This window comes from Euprymna scolopes, chromosome 10 (genome assembly GCF_053919585.1).
Source record: "Euprymna scolopes isolate OS-2025 chromosome 10, ASM5391958v1, whole genome shotgun sequence".
In the NCBI taxonomy this organism is placed as follows: Eukaryota; Metazoa; Mollusca; class Cephalopoda; order Sepiida; family Sepiolidae; genus Euprymna; species Euprymna scolopes.
In genome coordinates this window covers 160,825,079-160,845,026 of record NC_136491.1, presented here as the reverse complement: position 1 = coordinate 160,845,026, position 19,948 = coordinate 160,825,079, and positions in this window count along the sequence as shown.

The following is a 19,948-nucleotide window of genomic DNA, read 5'->3' as shown; positions in this document are numbered from 1 at the left end:
GTGAAACATTAATAAAACCGATTTTTAGTGGGTGATAAGTTAGAATAGTTGACAAATCAGTTAACTATTTTTTGTTTTGTAGTTTTGTTTTACTGTTTTCATTTTATCGTCTTGACCATCTTACGTAACCATGCCAGAAGACTCCAATCTTTTAACATTACCGCTTCTGTGGTACCAGTTTTCAAGAATTCTGGCTAAAGAACTGACCCATTAGACTTCTCCACTTTTCGCCAAAATATTTGAGACCTTAGTTAATCAAGCTCTAGTCCATCACCTTACAGCTTCTAAACTCCTGACCGAGAATCAATATGGATTTAGGAAAGCCTGTTCCACAGCAGACATCCTAACTGTAATCTCTGAACATATATACCGTTCACTGGACATAACAGGAGAGAGTATAGTAGTAGCCCTTGATATATCTAAGGCTTTTGACAGGGTATGGCACGATGGTCTTCTAAGGAAAATTAGATCATATGGAATCACTGGAAGAATTCATAATGTAATTAAATCCTTCTTAAGTAATAGAAAAATCAAAGTTGTCCTCGACGGTCGGGCATCTAAACAATATGACATAAATGCGGGAGTACCTCAAGGGTCTATCCTTGGACCTCTATTATTCCTGATATTCATAAATTACCTCCCTGATAAAATTGTTTCGGAGATGGGTATATTTGCCGATGACACCACTCTCTATAAAAGATATGAGGGGAAAACAAATGAACACATATCCAAGGAAATGGCAGAAACACTAGAGGATGACCTCCAATCTGTAGTTGAATGGGGACAAAAATGGTTGGTCACATTCAATGCTGCTAAGACTAAGCTTGTTTCCTTCAATAACTACAAGAAACCTTCTCTACCACCAATAGCAATGGCCAAGAACACATTGCCTGAAAGTACTTCTTTTAAACTCCTCAAGGACTCAAATATTTTGTCGAAAAGCGGGAGGAGGCTAATGGGGCGATAATTTAAACAATTGTTAATACTTTCTGCTTTTTATTTTTACATCGTTCATTTCTGTATTACGTTTAAGTTATTTTAACACAATTTTCTTACAAATAAATCTACTTTAACCCGTTGACAACCATAAGAGCATTTTTTAACAGCGATTTACCCACCGCCTTCCTCTTTTTTTAATTTATTCTCCATTTTTTATTACACCTTTCTTAAAAACATTCATACATTTTCTTCTGCACTACCAACATAAATAAATAACCCTGAAAATATGTTCTTTTTAAATTGCGTTACAAATAAATAATCAATGCAACAATAAAACGTATTGTTTTACTGTGTACATTTTCAGTGTCCCAATTGTTTTTATGTTTTTTTTTTCGCGTTTAAATTAAAGGTATATCAAAATTTGAATTTAACTTTGAGTATTATGGTATCTGTTCAGTGTAAATTCACCTATAAGTATGGCAAACCACTTATAATTCAATGGCTGTAAGTTTTGTTTTTTTTAAATAAACAGTTATAAACAGAACAACTCATAGAAATCTATCTATATTCTCTTTTCATTTCAATATACTTTCATAGAAATGTTTCTGTTATGTCACAAAAATCTATTTTCTTTACGTCACAAGTATCATGATCATACATTAATTGCATAGCTAATATAATATACTAACCTAACGAGTTACGGGTAGTCTAATATATATATATATATATATATATATATATATATATATATATATATATGTATATATATACATATATATGTATATATATATACATATATATCTATATATATATACATATATATGTATATATATACATATATATGTATATATATACATATATATGTATATATATACATATATATGTATATATATATACATATATATGTATATATATGTATATATATACAGTTGTGCGCAAAAATATTCGACCCCTGTCTAAATTTTTTTGTTTCGTTGAATCTATACTTCAAAAATCTTCATAACACCTTTTAACGGCTAATTATGAATAAATTGTATATTTTTCAACAATAAATGAGGAAAAGTAATTCGAGATTAATAATATATATCAATTTATTTACAAAAAATATAAATATGGATGTTGCAAAAATATTCGACCCCTTTAATTTAAATTTAAATAAAAGCGTCATTAAGTTTATTATTTTAGTCTGACCTTGTATTTATTTCCTATAAATAATATTTATGACTCTACTGAATCTAAAATCAGTTCAAATTGAACGTCAATTCCATATTCAATGATTGAATAATTGTTTCAAGTAAAAAAAAAAAAATTTTTTCAACGTCAACAAATCTGCAATTATGACAAAGAAAAAAGAGTACTCTGAAGACATTAAAAAGAAAGTAATCGATGCCTACCAGTCTGTAGAAGGTTATAAAAACATTTCCAAACGTTTTTCTATACGACGGTCGACTATTATGTCCATTATCAAAAAATGGAAAGTAAAAGGGATTGTATCAAGTCTTCCAAGATTAGGTCGTCCAAGAAAAATTACGACACGTGGGGCTAAGAAAATTGTTAGACAAGTTTCAATAGACTCTAAATCTAACCTAAAGGACGTGCAGAACGATTTGAAGAATGCTGGCTCAGATGTACACTTGTCAACTATTTGTAGGGCATTAAATCGTGCCGGATTGCATGGACGTATTGCCAGAAGGAAGCCCTTACTTTCCAAAGCTCATCAAAAGGCTCGATTAAATTTTGCAAAAAAGCTCCTAGAAATGCCTATTGATTACTGGAATAATATAATTTGGTCAGACGAAACGAAAGTGGAACTATTTGGACGCAACCAGCAACGTTATGTTTGGCGAAAAGAAAATACTGCTTATAATGTGAAGAATACCGTTCCAACCGTAAAGCATGGAGGTGGATCAATCATGGTGTGGGGCTGTTTCAGTATAAATGGAACTGGAAGATTAACCATAATCGATGGAAGAATTGATTCAGTAAAATATCAGTCCATACTGAAAGAAAATCTTGTTCCGTCTGCGAACCAGTTGGGGCATGGAAGGAGATATACCTTTCAACAGGACAACGATCTTAAACAAACTTCAAAGAGCACTAAGGCATGGTTAAAGAATAGTAAGGTGAAAGTTCTAGAATGGCCTTCCCAGTCTCCAGACCTAAATCCGATTGAGCACTTATGGCATGATTTAAAAATTGCTGTACATAAAAGAAAACCATCTAATTTGATTGAATTAAAACAGTACTGTCAAGAAGAGTGGCTTAAAATTCCAGTGGACAGATGTAGAAGTCTCGTTAGATATTATAGGAAACGTTTACTTGCAGTAATCAAGGTCAAAGGAGCTTCAACCAAGAATTAATGAAAAGGGGTCGAATACTTTTGCAACATCCATATTTTTATTTTTGTAAATAAATTTATTTATATTATCAAGCACTAATTACTTTTTATTATTTTTTGTTGAAAACTATACAGTTTATTCGAACTTAGTCGTTAAAGAAGGTTTTAAAGATTATTGAAGTATCCATTCAAAGAAATAAGACAATTTTGGTAGGGGTTGAATACTTTTGCGCACAACTGTATATATATATATATATATCGCTTATGAAAAAACAGAATTTAACCCTTTACTTAATCATCAAATCAAACGTTAAAAATACACAGAAAAGGTTTATTTAATCTTATCAAAGCCACCGTAGTTTATTTTAAACTATTATTAAATTTTTTGTTTTTAATTTTGCTACGCAAAATCTATACAATGATATAAAATGTTGGAATTATTTGAAATTCAGGTACTTATAATATTATACTTATTATACTTATATTATATTTTTGTATATTCTTATAACAAATCATCTTAAATCTTATTTCGACAAAAAAAAATAAATTGGTTTAAAAAACTTTTAAAAAATCATTTAAATATTTCATCCATCCAGACAAAAATGATGGTGAATGATGTTGTTTTGGAAATTTTTAAGTTTCAAATTCTATTAAAAATAGCAAAAGAAGTGTTATATTATTCTGCTTTTCATCTGATTAAATTCAGGCTTTTATCTTTCTGGAATAAAAAAGTTGTTAAAAAATAATGGATTTTAATTTGTTTTAATTTGTTTTAAAAAAAAACAATATGTTTTGTTTTTTCCATTATTTTTGGCAACGCCTAGATTTCATTAACGCGGACCTGATGGATTTTTTTTTTTTTTGTAAAGTTTTTGAAATATATATATATTTTTTTTCAAATTTGAATCGTTAATATCTACGATGCTTTATTTTCAGAAAAAGTAAAAATAAATTCATGCGCTTTTTTTTGTACTTAAAACTATATGTTATGTAGGGGAGGGTAATCCGATAGGATGGTTATGATACAGAATGCATAAGAAAGAATGATAGCTAAAGAATACAAGCTTTTTTATTTACATAGGCGTCATCCTTAATCAAGGCCCGGAGGCCACTCAAGGATAAAGGTTAACGAGTGTACAGTAGTCAATTGGATAATACCATAGTAATCGTTAGTAGTGGAAATTTGGTAAATTGAATTACTTAAGGGGAACGGCTCATTAAGAACTTGTTTACATTGAACTTGAAGACAACTATATTCTAGCCAGCTGGAAAGCAGGCAAACAGAAGAGAGCTCCACAGGCGTGCAGATCTAAGAAAGAAGCCTTGTTCATGAATTCTATGTTTAGGTTTAAGTACAGATAAAGAGTGAGGAAAATTATTGATAATAGTTTCAGCTTGACGAATGTTTTTCATGAAAGTTTGGCGAGGGAGTACCATAGATTGGGGCTCAGACGAGCACTTGCCATGAAAATAACGATAAAGCAGAGACAGGCTTGCAACGTCTCTTCTATGAGAAAGAAGTTGTAGGGAAGAGAAAAGGGCATCCCCTACTAGGCTACGAAATCTATTTTGAACTCTGTCAAGGCAGGATAAGTCCTTTCTACCAGTTCCTGCCCAGATGTGGCAACAGTACTCCATCCTTGGACGTACCTGGCTCTTATATAGATAGAGAATTGCATAAGCAGTGAGATATCTACTGGATCGATAGAAGGATCCTACCATTTTTTCAGCAGCCTTGGCAACAGATTTGATGTACGTGTTTCATTTCAGATCAGGAGTAAAGGTCAAGTTCAGAAGCTTGTCAAAACATGGAGTCTTCCCAAGATGAGAGTCATTCATTTCAGTTGATGTCAGATGGGATCAGAAGATTGATGATGTAAAGATGATGATGTAAAGCTTGGTTTTAGATGCATTAAAAGTAACCAACCATTTTTCCCCATTGTGCCACGTGCTCAAGATCAGAGGAGAGAGAATTGGAGAGAACTTGGTCGTTTACTGTCTTAGATGTGCTCCTATAGATGGTAGTATCGTCAGCATAAATGTTTACGAATGATCTAAGTATGTTTTGGGAGATCATTGATGTAGATCAAGAAGAGAGTTGGGCCAAGGATGGACCCTTAAGGGACTCCAGCAATACTGTGAGCTTCTGATTTCTGCCCATCAACTACTACTCTTATGAACCTATCAGAGAGAAATGATTTGATAATTGAGAAGATATTTCCAGCTATACCATAGCTGGAGATCTTGTGAAGTTAACCTTTATGCCATACCCTATCAAAGGCTTTTGATATGTCAAGAGCAATTGCCCTAGAAAAGTTGCCTCCGTCGAGAGATTCGCTAATCCTATGAGATATAACTGTAAGCACATCTGCTGTAGATCTAGCAGAACGGAAACCATATTTTGTGTCATTAAGAAGGTTATTTTTGCTGAGATATAAGTAATGTTTTAATCATGCGAAATAATGTCAATATAAATGTGTTGTATAGATAAATAAAGTAATGGCTAATGGTGTAAACATAATAATTTTTATGTGTCATCTATTAATTTCAACCTACGCTAGTTCCGTCCAGAGGAGAAAAAATGCACCTACTTTATTATATACAGGAGAAAGAAGATTAAATTAATAAAAAAATATGATAATCCAGCTTTCAAAACCATGGCCCCTAGAAGTTTTTGTAGTACTTACCAACACAACAAACGCCCTCGTGTTTGTGCCTTGTATAGGCATGCGCGACAACAAAACTTGGGTTTTTATAAGCGGAAGTCTCGAGGTTGTCAGGAATCTACAGGCGCATGCGCAAGAGAAGGGATTGAGAGAGTGGTATAAAGGCAGGTCGAGTGAGAAGGTTGTTGTTGTTGTTGTCATTGGACGTTACAGTGACGCGTGCGTTAGCAGGTGATTAAGAGGCGGTTTATTTTTGTGTGTCTTATAAATCGTTCACCTCGGTGAAGGTGAACGCTTTATAAGACCTTATATATAAGATTTATAAACCGCCTCTTAATCACCTGCTAACGCACCATTAAATTGCACGTACCTACAATAATAAATATTTCGGTGCTTATCAGAACCTGAGCCAACTTAACGTCGGCTGACATGATTACGTAATGGGAAAAGCTGATGCAAAGATGCAGAGATGATGAATCGAAAAACGCTAAAAACAAAACTAGGAAAACAAAGTAGTTAACGTAAGTTTAATTATATGAAAAAACTTATAGTCTAAATAGAAATTGACAGTATTCTCACGACATTCACGTTATTAGCACGACTTTTTAACTGCGGTGTGTTCTTTTTTGCTGCTAAACGCTCAACTTATTCTCCTTTACTATTCGTCTTCCTTATCTGACGCATTTCTCTCAAATGCAAATTATATTTTGAAACCGCAGTTAAAATCAGTCAAGGGGAAGTAATTCATGCACGCATATTTTATTACCTCCCTTGACCGACGATCTCATGTTTATTTGACGTTTATGGCAATAAAACACAATAAAAATAATTCTTTTAGAAATCTTTGCATATACTAAAAAATTATTTAAAAAACAAAAGAAATTATCTGTTCTTACTCTCCCAATTGTTTTTAATGTTTGTAATCGAAATTTTTGTGTTATTTTAACAAGAAAGTAAAAAAACAAAAAAACAAAAAACAAAAAAAAAAAAAACAAGTAAAGATTACTCAATGATAAAAGAACCGGGTTTGTATTACTGTACACATAGATTCGAAAAAGTTGTCAAAAAACAAATATAGAACAAATAAATGTTATCAAAGGCAAGATAAGTTACTTTTCTACCTAACTGGATATATTTTTTGTGTTTTTATTCAGTGTAACATGTTTATTCAGCTCGAAAAACATGCAGAGTTTACCGATGTATTGGAAAATTCAAAATGGCAGCCGACTCTCTCTCGGAGAGGGTACATTTGGGAAAAGGTATTATAAATAATAAACTAGACAAAATACTGGTAGAAAACAACCGAATACATGTCAACTTATGTCACGGTAACATATATTGAGCGAATTTCTACCAGTATTTTGTCTAGTTTATTATTTATAATACCTTTTCCCAAACGTACCCTCTCCGAGAGAGAGTCGGCTGCCATTTTGAATTTTCCAATACATCGGTAAACTCTGCATGTTTTTCGAGCTGAATAAACATGTTACACTGAATAAAAACACAAAAAATATATCCAGTTAGCTTGGTCTGGATTTCAAAGGTTCACTACTTTCTAAAACACAAAATGAACACCTGCTTACAATAATAGATGAATATTCAATGTTTCCTTTCATTGTTCCCTGCCTTGATGTAAGAACCACTACAGTAATTCAAGGCATCTACTCCATTTTCGCAATTTGGTACTTGTACAGTTTAATCAAGACATTCAAAAATGAAAATATCGAAAAAGGTTATATTGTACATATCCGTTATGGACTGAAGATCTCCGAAAAAAAAATTCATTTAATTTGATCGAGTATTTTTTTTACAGCAGAAAAAGACATTTTCATGAGAATGCATTGAAGTCAACCATTATGGAATTTGTTGAAAATGCCACGGGGAGATAACTCCATGTAAAGTGCCGACACTCCCTCCCCATCTTTAATACTAGCTTTTCTTCCTAAAATTCGAACCTGTTGCTCGATATCATAACAAATTGTTTTGTTTTTTTTGCTGTAAAATAAAAAACTACTTGATGAAATTACGTGAAATTTTTTTTCAGAGAATTTTGTTCCATAACGGATACATACAATATAACCTTTTTTTTTCTCGATATTTTCATTTTTTAATGTCTTGATTAAACTGTACAAGTACCAACAGATTTTTATACAAATACGTAATCAGGACTCTACTTGTACATTTGCAAACAGTGCTCTACACAAGATTTTTTTTTTGTTCCAATGACAAAATTCGACAGGCATTTCCCTCGCCTCATGGTTTTTTCAAACTAGAATTGTTTTACTGAAATGCCATGTCTGCCATAGTAAAGATGACCCCCTAATCAACGGAGTAAAACTAATTGAGGTGAACCTCTAATATGTATAAATTGAAACTGCAGATGCAAGACAGTCAACAGTCTCCTTTAGAAATCTCACCCTACCTGGTAATACTTTGGAAGATACTACTGCAATTGGGAATTGTGAATATCCAGTTTACAAAACCAGCCCAATTAAGCTGGGTGATCAAACTCTATGTACATACAGTTCAGATACTCTTCCGAATGAATCTAACTATCCTTAGGAACCCTACTCTACATCTGATTCTGAAGATAGGCTGATATCATGAAAAGATCCTCACTCAATGCATGAGACTGACACTCACTCTTGGGACACCCAGTATTCGAAGCATATAAAAAACAGTGACGCTTCAAGGTTAGATCCTTTATGCAAGGGCTCATTAATCAGGATAACTTTCACTCACCATCTGGTCTAGATAGCCCAAGTTGGCCTGAATAATGAAGATGCTCCCAAAGGACCCAGAGAATGCCAAGGTCATGTGGTTTATGCATACTCTACGTATGTATTATTAAATGATTTCTACGACCTGCTCTTCCACCTCTAGTACAATACATATTTCCTGAGCAGTATTATAAAAACTAAGCAAGAATGAATCTTCTGCTTTTGTACTTCGAATTAATGATGAATAAAGCTTTTCTAAAGTTAAATCTAGTCTCGATCTTACATTATATTCTCCAGTTGAGAAGGATTTTTCTTTCACTGACTGATAGAAAAGATTCATAACATATACTATACTTTGATCGCAGCCAAAATTTTTATTTTAGGCATGAAATTAGCTTATGGTGTAACGGTACATTTTACCTTACTTTATTATCAAGTTCTGCTACTCGACAATAATTTCCTTTTGTTTTAACCAATGTTTAAAAATCAAGCGTAAATGTCACGTGATACATTTTTATTTTATTCTTTTGTGCAGAAGTTTTGAGGGTTTGTTTTTTTTAATTTAAAAATAAAATAAAATGTTGTTTATATTTATTTCCCATTAACGACCAGAAGAAAATATGGCTCTTAAAATTAAACAAATTAGAGGAGAATATTCAAGGGAGGTAATTAATAAAAAATTTTCTTGCAATTATTTATCTCCCCTAGATCGTTTCCTAGATGATTGCGTTGAAACACCTGGAACTTTTAACATATGAAGTAATAAATATATTCTGATATATGTTTTGAAAATGGATATTTTATAATCTCTAAAACTAATCTCAATTTTTATATTAATAAAATTATTATGAAATGTAAAAATATATATTTACTCGAGTTTTATTAATATTATAAATATTTTTTTCAAATGCGTTTGAAATTGAGAATACACTCTGACAGTGACTTTCTTCCTATCGATCTGAGGCTGTTGCAGTGAGGCCTGAAGGTGGTTAGCCAACTGACCGTGCAACTAAATAAACATCAGACACAAGGGCAAGGAAGAAAACAACAGAACAAAGAAGAATGACAAACTCGGGTAGTTTAGTTTAAAGACGAAGTCTCGCCTTTTATTTAAGTAAACGAAAGGGTGGCAAATGCGAATTTTCTCACTGGGCGACGTTGGTCCGGGGTCCGTCGCCGGTATATTCTGTCAGGGGGATGCTTGTCGGCTCGCCGTAAGCTGGAATGCCGGGATGACGTCGGAGAAGTCGGCGTGGTAACTGGTGCGGGTGATTGGTCGACTTGGGTCCGACTGGGACGGTACTGATGCGTTAGCCTCAGGTTATGAGAGGAATGGACGGACAATTGGCAACACTGAGGGTTCAGTATTCATCAGGTACGGACGGGCGCTCGGATCGGACAGACACTGAGAAAGGTGTCAGTGTATTAGAGGTACGGATGAACGAATTGGCAACACTGAGGGTTCAGTGTTCATCAGGTACGGACGGGCGCTCGGATCGGACAGACACTGAGAAAGGTGTCAGTGTATTAGAGGTACGGACGAACGAATTGGCAACACTGAGGGTTCAGTGTTCATCAGGTACGGACGGGCGCTCGGATCGGACAGACACTGAGAAAGGTGTCAGTGTATGAGAGGTACGGACGACATGGAGGACGGAGTCGTGGTGATGAGGTGGACTTCTACGGCGTGGAGACCGGAGCCACGGTAGTGGTGGTGGACTTCTACGGCGTGGAGACCAGAGCCACGGTAGTGGTGGTGGACTTCTATGGTGTGGAGACCGGAGCCACGGTAGTGATGGTGGACTTCTACGGCGTGGAGACCGGAGCCACGGTAGTGGTGGTGGACTTCTACGGCATGGAGACCGGAGCCACGGTAGTGGTGGTGGACTGGACTGCTACAGTGAAGAAACTGGAGTCACAGTAATTGCGCGAGCGTCGAACGGTTAGGGAACCGTGAGCAAGTGCAGAGCTTTGCCGAAAAACCAAGCCGTTTATTTAGTGTTCTGCCCCGGACCTGGCATTATCTACTGCCAGGCCCTCATTTGGGGTCCAGAGACACTTAGGCATGAAGCCCGTAGGGGGGGGGGAAGGGGGTCGAGGGTCATTCTAAACTAAAGCTAGGTCTTTGAAGACTTTATAAAAATCCCTATACTAAGACACTATTTTTTATATTATCATTCTTACCATGGAGTTTATCTACTTAAAATCTCCCCAGCGTATGATTTGGCGTTTAAACTGAAAGAAATAAATGTTTTTATTCAACAAATCAAAATCATATGTACAAACAAAAGCAGAAAAATTTCCTGAGCAGTATTATAAAAACTAAGCAAGAATGAATCTTCTGCTTTTGTACTTCGAATTAAAGCTTTTCTAAAGTTAAATCTAGTCTCGATCTTACATTACATTTTCCAGTTGAGAAGGATTTTTCTTTCACTGACTGATAGAAAAGATTCATAACATATACTATACTTTGATCGCAGCCAAAATTTTTATTTAAGGCATGAAATTAGCTTATGGTGTAACGGTACATTTTACCTTACTTTATTATCAAGTTCTGCTACTCGACAATAATTTCCTTTTGTTTTAACCAATGTTTAAAAATCAAGCGTAAATGTCACGTGATACATTTTTATTTTATTCTTTTGTGCAGAAGTTTTGAGGGTTTTTTTTTTTTTAATTTAAAAATAAAATAAAATGTTGTTTATATTTATTTCCCATTAACGACCAGAAGAAAATATGGCTCTTAAAATTAAACAAATTAGAGGAGAATATTCAAGGGAGGTAATTAATAAAAAATTTTCTTGCAATTATTTATCTCCCCTAGATCGTTTCCTAGATGATTGCGTTGAAACACCTGGAACTTTTAACATATGAAGTAATAAATATATTCTGATATATGTTTTGAAAATGGATATTTTATAATCTCTAAAACTAATCTCAATTTTTATATTAATAAAATTATTATGAAATGTAAAAATATATATTTACTCGAGTTTTATTAATATTATAAATATTTTTTTCAAATGCGTTTGAAATTGAGAATACACTCTGACAGTGACTTTCTTCCTATCGATCTGAGGCGTGATTATTCAGCCCTAGGTGATTCAGCTTTATTTTCTTTTTGAGTTATTGCAAATCCTTTGGGGTGTTTTACTAGATAATGTAGTTGACGCTGATAAGACATTTTTTGCATATTATTTATTCATTTGCATGTTGGTACGGTCAAGGAAAAAGGGAGCAGGGAAGGAATTCCCAGTGATAGAGGTTAACTCAGCTCCCTCAGAATGTGGCTCTGCAAGTTGAAGCTCTCCAATTAGGGAGCAGCAAAAGGGTCTGTATCGCCCAATGTGGTGATTCCATCCTGTTACAGAGGCCAACCTGATTCTACCAAAAAGTAGCTTTCCTATCAGGAACTGGAACTCCTCCAACAAAGGAGCAAACAAGAAAAAAATCTTCCCATAATGTGACAATTCCCTCCACTTTGCACCTCCTCTGGGATTTCCCTAAGAGAATTTCCATTTCCAAGAGCAGTGATCAGAAAGCCACAGTAAGGAAGTCCATTTGTAGGGAAGACTATAAAGAAAAAGATTTCTCCACAAGAATACAAGGAACTGTATCTTTTTTTTTTTTTTTTTTTATTACATTTTCACAAGGCACATTGCCATTTTAATGTAGGGGGCTACTATCAGGGGAAACATCTACTGGGGTACTATGTAGGGATTAGGGCAGCGAGATGTTGGTTCACGTTGCACTTGAACTTATGCATGTCAGTACAGTTGGGGAAGCAGTGACCTGGAATGGAATTCCAAAGTCTAGCAGTTCTGGGGAAGAAACTACTGGAGTAGAAAGATCTTTTACATCTAGGGATCTCTACAGTGTGGGGGTGGGATTTTGCAGCTTGAGGGGTCTGTCGAGGGTGTTCACGTCGTGGGGGCACAAGTGCTTGCAGTTCTTCAGAGCATTCACCATTATAATAGGGATGCAACGTTTCGACGATGGGACAGAGGCTGAAGTTTAGATGCCAGTTTAGGGCCTATCAGATTTGCGACTCTCTTTTGAACCTTGTCAAGGAGCGAGAGACTAGTAGCCGATGCACCGGCCCAAATATGACAGCAATACTCCATACATGGGCGAATAGTGGCCTTATAGAGGTACAGGATACTTTCGGGTGTTAGAAGTTTTCTAGCACGGTAGAGAGAGCCCACCTTCCTCGCAGCGGCCCTGGCAATGACCTCGATGTAATTGTTCCAACTCATGTTTCCTGTGAACGTTAGGCCAAGGAGCTTGAAAGACGTACTCTCAGATAAAGAGTTGTTAGCCATTGCTATAGGTGGTAGAGAAGGTTTCTTGTAATTATTGAATGAAACCAGTTTTGTCTTGGTGGCATTGAACGTTACCATCCATTTTTGTCCCCATCCCCATTTTGTATCTATCAAAGTATAAACAGTACGTAGAAGGTAATGTACTTCAGCCAGTCCAAGATTCATGGGAGGCGATTGAAGACAGTGTTTTGTCTGTGGTTTCTTCAGAATAAAAAGGAGAACATGTTGGAGCTCTTCAAAAAACTCAACACCTCAGCAACTTACATCTGCCAGAGGACCTTTACCTCAAAGAATGAAGCAGAATAACTATCTCTAAAAGAAATGAAGAGTGGGAGAGTGAGGCTTCAACCTGAATACCAAGGTAGGAAGAGAATTCAGGTTCACATTTTTAATGCACCAGTTAAGTTATTTGTGAAGTTTCACAGGAACATAGTTCAGCCAGTTTGGGGATGTGAAACATGTGCACCAATTAATGCTATGCAGACACCATATTTCCAGTAGCCGGAATATAATGGTCATCATGAAAGTCGCACTACTGGTTTTGCCAGAAGCAAGACCACATGGCAAAAGCTGCCCACAAAAAACATCCCCAAGCAAACGAGTGAAACACGCAGCCACAGTCACAGTGGTTGCTTCAGAATAAAAAGAAAATCACCTCTTGAAACTCCAAAAGGAGAACATGTTGGAGCTCTTCAAAAAACTCAACACCTCAGCAACTTACATCTGCCAGAGGACCTTTACCTCAAAAACTGAAGCAGAATAACTATAGCCGGAATATAATGGTCATCATGAAAGTTGTTGTCTGCACTACTGGTTTTGCCAGAAGCAAAACCACATGGCAAAAGCTGCCCACAAAAAACATCCCCAAGCAAACGAGTGAAACAGGCAGCCACAGTCACAGTATAGTGCCACTTCCAACTGCTATGCTAGCAGAGCCCCAAGGCCAGTAGAGCCCTTGTAAAGAGCAAAGGAGGGGGAGAGGACAGTGGTGAGCAAAGAGTAGAACACAACTACTTTTGCCACAGTCTCCCCACCCACAGAACCATCGGCAACTGCAGAATCAGCAGCAGAAAACATTAGAATGTCAGCATACTATAAAACTAGCAGGGGACAAAATGAAAATAAAACACATGAAGAGAAGAGAGAACCAAGTGAAGAGGAGGCTCACAAATATATGCTCTTCCCATGCACCTCGGTTCAGAAAAAGAAAATAAAAATTAGAAAAAGAGGATGGGAAGCAAGGGTCAAGAAAGTTTGTGCTTTTTTTTCAGGAATTTGGTGTGCTCATCCCGTGTCTAAAGTACGTAGTTAATGAAAGATTGAAAGAAAAAGGATGATAAGCAAAGGTTTAGAAAGATTGTGCAGTTCCCTATAGAAACACACACTATCTCTGATACAACTAAAACCTATAATCATGCAGTCTACTCTCACCCCTAGAGAAACAATGCAGGAATAACACATGCCCACTCTCTGCAAATACCGTCTCAAACACAACACATGCAACAACACCTGCCTCATCCATGGTTCATCCCTCTTTTTATAGGACCTTAAAACTAACATTTCCTCGGATGCACAGCAGCCAGGATAGCAAAGAATTGACCACATTGAACATGATGCATAGAATCGTCGTCCTTTCGTTGGCAGACTCTGGAATAAGATGCAACACAGCAATCAAAGACATGCACTTGGTTTCATTTAGGAATTGTCAGATGTTGACCAGAAACTACGTCATATTTTCAGCATATTGAAATCCTCATCTGCTCGCAAAACATTCTGCCCATGAACATCAACATTGTCCATAGATATGCCAGGAAGTAGGGAGGAGGGGTACAGACTGTTTATGGTTAAAATTTCTGTAAAATGTTTGTGTTTTGAGTCATTGCTTTTCATGTGTCTAAAATTGTTTAAGAGAACATCTTTTTTCAGGATTTCGATATGATTATCCAGTGTCTGAAGAACATCGTTAATGAGAGATTCGAATTCTATCTTTGATCCAAATCTAGACAAAGTCAGCAAGTATAGGTAGAGGGCTGGAGAGGTGTGAAACCAGCCTTGCTAACATAATGGCTCGAAGCAATCTTGTATCAATAATCTGGAGCAGTAAACAATATGGACAAATAGCATGTCTTCCTACCCAAATGACATATTCTACTTTACACTTGATAAGTCACTTGGACCATCAACTTGTTATAGCTTGGTTCTCTTAATTAGCCAGCTACAGGAAATTGAATAGCTCCCTGATGAAGATACAAGACTTTCGAGAAAACATACAACTATTTGTTTAGTAGATTTCGGTGGGAGTTAGTGATTGGTCAGCTTGAAAACTGAGGTCAGAAGTTGCTCCATCTCTCAGTAGATAAGGCCAAAGCAAAGAAGCATTTAGAAGAGAAACTGAGTCAAGTAATGGCTGGTAGGAATACTGTAAGCACAAAACTAGCTAAGCATGACATGAGGTTAGCAAGTGAGGCTTAAGTTGTTGGGGAAAGGAAATTATCCAATAAAGCCATGAACTTTGACATAAGCATAAAAAAGTTTCCCATGTGGTTCAGATATATTTGAAAAGTCAAACATGTAGATGGGCATAACTTAAAAGATTTTCCAGGGATTTCAAGAGTATTTTGAAGAGTACGTCACCCAACTGCCTCCTTGCCAAACTTCTCGGTCCAGTCCAATTTGGTTAGAAGCGCTGGTTGCAAAGATAGGATTAGAGAGTGTGAGATCTTGTCTATGTTGAAGTAGGTTGGCTGCAACAAATTGCTGGGACTTGACAGGTTGTCCTACAAATTGTATTTGAAGCTGTTGACATATTTGTATTGTTTTGATGGATATGTCCAATCACACTTTCAAATTTTTGTCCTCCCTCAGTTCTTTCACCTTTTTTACCCACGAATATCCTCCTTCCATTTAGAGATTGTCCAGCTTGTTTTAGATTCTGAACAAAGCAGAAAATAGTGGGAAATCTATTTTTAGAAAAGCTTGAGAGAATATTACTCGCTAAGATTTTGGTTTTATGTTCTTTCCTTACTCCTTATTTTATTCCAATTAAATCTTTTTATATAAATATATCTATTAAAACATAAGATTTATTAATAATTTTAAGGATACCATAAGTAAGACGGCCTCCTCTGGTAAATGTGGTATTGTAGTGACTGTTGTCTAAGGATGAACAACGACATCGATTTCCCCCACATTTTGATGGCCTTGTGCCTGATTTGTTCCGAATCTATTTTTTTATATTTTGTGCAAGTAAATAATTCAAAGTGAAATATTTGTTCTGGCAATGAAAAAGTGTGAATTGTGAGAAATTGTCTCAGCCTAAAAAGTAAAGTAGGAAGTGTACACAATTAGAAATAATCTCCGCCTAAGAACTGTCAGATATAAAGGTTGCTCATGAGGGTATTGCAGACTGTGAGAAAATAGTTCTGTTAATGACAGAATTGCAAACTGCAAGAAATAAATTCTAGCTATAAGGGAAGGGTTAACCGTGAGAAAAAAAATTCTGCACAGGAGGGAATTAAGAACTTTGAGACAAAATCTGTCTCCATGGGAAGTGTGAACCGTAAAAAATAAAATCTACTTTTGACAGAATTCTGGACTGTGAGAAATAACTAATTATGAAGAAAGCGTGAACTGTGAGAAATCAATCCCACTTTTAAAAGGTGCGTTACTTGTAAAACATAAACTCCACCTATGATTGTAAAAAATAAACTCCACCTATGATTGTAAAAAATAAACTCCACCTATGATTGTAAAAAATAAACTCTGCCTATGATTATAAAAAATAAACTCTGCCTATGATTATAAAAATTAAACTCTGCCTATGATTGTGAAAAATAAATTCTGCCTATGATTGTGAAAAATACACTCCACCTATGATTGTAAAAAAATAAACTCTGCCTATGATTGTAAAAAATAAATTCTGCCTATGATTGTGAAAAATACACTCTACCTATGATTGTAAAAAATAAACTCTGCCTATGATTGTGAAAAATAAACTCCACCTATGATTGTAAAAAATAAACTCTACCTATGATTGTAAAAAATAAACTCTACCTATGATTGTAAAAAATAAATTCTGCCTATGATTGTTAAAAATAAACTCTGCCTATGATTATAAAAAATAAATTCTGCCTATGATTGTAAAAAATAAATTGTGCCTATGATTGTAAAAAATAAACTCTGCCTATGATTGTAAAAAATAAATTCTTCCTATGATTGTAAAAAATAAATTCTGCCTATGATTGTAAAAAATAAATTCTGCCTATGATTGTAAAAAATAAATTCTGCCTATGATTGTAAAAAATAAACTCTACCTATGATTGTAAAAAATAAACTCTGCCTATGATTGTAAAAAATAAACTCTGCCTATGATTGTGAAAAATAAAATCTACTTATCAGAAAGTATGAATTATGAAGAATGGAGAAGTCATTTTTTTTCAATTCAATTTATTGGCAAAAAATAAAATCCTCGTGCTACAATTGCAATGTAAGGAAAGATTGAGAGAAATTTACACAGAAAAGTATACAGTAGTCCAACACCTGTCCAAATTCACCTTGAATTCTTGCTTTATTATTGCATGTATTACATCACTTGAAAGACAATTCCAAATCCAGGGATTCTGATTGATCAAGTCTCCCTCTTCTAATTCAATTGAAATCGTTGATGAAATACATTCACATTGACATTATTCTAATGCAGGAGTGAATAATAGATCTTGATGTTTATTATAACGACCATGGAGAAGATTGTAGGCCAAAATAAGATCACTACTTAATCATTGACATTCAAGGGTTAAATTTTCTTGAGTTGTCTTTTATAGAATAAATCCAATAGACCCTGCACTGTTCGAATAGCTAGTGTAGGGGTGTAGAAGGAAGTGCATGTTTCATCTCACGTTCGGGTGTCACCAATTTGTAGGGGAAAAGAAGTTTAAGTAAAATTAAATCAATGTGCGGATGTGTGTGTGTGTGCATAAGTGTGATTTTTGAGTGCCCGCGTGGTGTGTGTAATCACGGTGTTGACGACTTTGACAACGACTATGTTATGAAATAATTTCACATAGACGTTTTTCTAATGCAGGAGTGAATAATAGATCTGGATATCTATTATAATGACCATGGAGGAGATTGTAGACCAAAATAAGATCACTACTTAATCATTGACACTCAAGGGACTACATTTTCTTGAAATTTGAAAGTTGCCTTTCATAGAATAGATCCAATAGATGCTGGATATCACATATAGAACAGTTATGAACCGTGAGAAATGAATACTGCTTATGAGCAAATCATGAACTGTTAGAAATAATTTTAGCCGATCAGGATTTATGAACTGTGAGAAATGAATTCTGCCTATGAAAAAATTAAGGACTGTGAGAAGCTATGATCATCATTTTAAATGTTGCCAATTCTAAACAAATTTGGAAATTAAGTTATTGAAATTATTCAAAAGTCAAGTTTTTTTCAGAAATTCAAATTTCATAAAGGATATTCAAGTTTACAATTTCACAAAACATCCTGCATGAATTGAATCCGGTCTCAAAATAGGTCAGCAAAAATGTGCAGGCAGCACTTAAGATCTACTCAAGTACTTTAAAATGATATTGAAATGAGTTTTCAGAGTAAAACTCAACAGATGTTTTGATTTTGAAAACAAAAGAAAATTCAGCTTTAAGACCATCTATTATACAAAGGTCAATTGATATAGTTGTGTTTTTTTTTTTTTAATTTGAGGATCATGAGTTGTGCAAATTTAGCTAAGAACAAAGTGTGGTATCTGTTCTGATATTACATTTAATCTTTTCTATTCTCGGTCAGTGAAGGAGACATTTTTCTAGACAAAGGCAATTTTTATGTCTGTTTCAATCCAATTTGTGGCTTTGGAGAGCTGAATTTTTCTTTTTACATTAAAAATCGACGTTGTTTCTAACTCTGCTTCCATGGGGAGGTAATTAAATAGGAACTTATTCGAAAATAATGTTGGAAATGTGTTGAATTTTTCAATAGTTTATTTTAAGGTTCAGATGAAGTGGGGAATGGCAGGGCCTTATTTTTAGAGTGAGAACTGTTCCCACTACAAAACTAGACGAGTGAGTAAATTCCTGTGTGTATATATATATATATATATATATATATATATATATATATATATATATATATATATATATATATATATATATAGTCTTTGAAGTTTTTAACATTTGAAACCATACAAAAATTTACTTTTTATCATTCGTTATATATATATGTTTTTTTTTTATTACCGTTTTATCTGTTTGGTTACATATTTTTCAGATGTTGGACCATGTTTACGATCTAACAGCCTCGTCAGACCTTACAGAAGTGGTTGTTAGTAATTGGAAGAAGTGTTTTAGAAGAAATACGAAAAAAAAAGGGGGGGAAGGGGGTTGAGATAGATAATAAGGGGGGACGGGTATTGACAATATTTCAGTTTTGAAGGTTAAGATACATTAGATTGTATTGTGTGTTGTGTGAGGGGGGTAGCAGATTCAGGTAGGTGTGGGTGGAAATATATGGATATAGGGAGGGGGGGTAGGGGATGGTAAAGAAAAAAGGGAGGGGGTAAGGACAGGGGGAAGTTTCGATTTTTAGGTTTTAAATTTTAACTGCATTTTGCTTGTTCAGCAAGATATATTAAGTAGATGAGAGAGACAGAGAAAGGGAGAGCGAGAGGGAGAGCGAGAGGGAAAGAGAGGGAGAGAGAGAGGGGGAAAGGGTTAGTGTAGATGTCATGTTTATGACAAGTACAGGGTTCATTTAAAATTTTCGTAGTCGCTATACGCCGATTTGTTCATTTCAGTTTACAATGAGTTGTTTTTTTTTTAATACATAAATTAACGCACGTGCAAATACGCATACATATACATGTATATATGTGTTTATATGTGTGTGTGTGCCTGTATCAGCGATGCATTTAACACTGAAAATAAACTTAAACGTAAC